Below are 598 nucleotides of genomic sequence, written 5' to 3' on the forward strand. Positions count from 1 at the left end.
CTCCTGAGTGCTGGGATTAAAGGTGTGCACTACTCCACTAGACTAACTTTTGTTGTTGAGATAGGGTCTTACTATCCCAGGCTGGCTTAGAACTTGGTAGGTAGCTGACAAATTAGACTTTGGTAGTATCTTTACTATGGTTACACCTATCTGGGGTGAGAGACATTTGTGTACATCCCCAGGAGCAGCTGCCACAGCTGTCACACAACATTATCAGGACATCATTATTCATAACTGTTGTGCTTTCCTGTTGCTTTAAGGGACAAGCCACGCCCACTCCCATTACCTCTGACCTGCCAGCCGCCATCTTGGGCCCTTCCTTTTCTGCTTCCTTGACTTGTGTGCTTTTTATTTTAAGGAAGACCTGGGAATGTTATGGTTTTGGTCCCTTTAAGAGATAAGCCACACCCATTCCCCCTCCCCATCCGCTGAGGCAGGCTGATTTTCAGCTTCCGGCCTGAGTTCGCTCTCTTTTCCATCTTCCTGTCGGAGAGGCTGCTTCACTTCTGCCTCTCTCCCCACTTCTCTGCTTCCCCCCTTCTCTGTCTCTTTCTCCTCCTCTCTCTCTCTCTCTCTCTCTCTCTCTCTCTCTCTCTCT

Source organism: Microtus ochrogaster, unplaced genomic scaffold, assembly GCF_000317375.1.
Source record: "Microtus ochrogaster isolate Prairie Vole_2 unplaced genomic scaffold, MicOch1.0 UNK21, whole genome shotgun sequence".
Classification (NCBI taxonomy): domain Eukaryota; kingdom Metazoa; phylum Chordata; class Mammalia; order Rodentia; family Cricetidae; genus Microtus; species Microtus ochrogaster.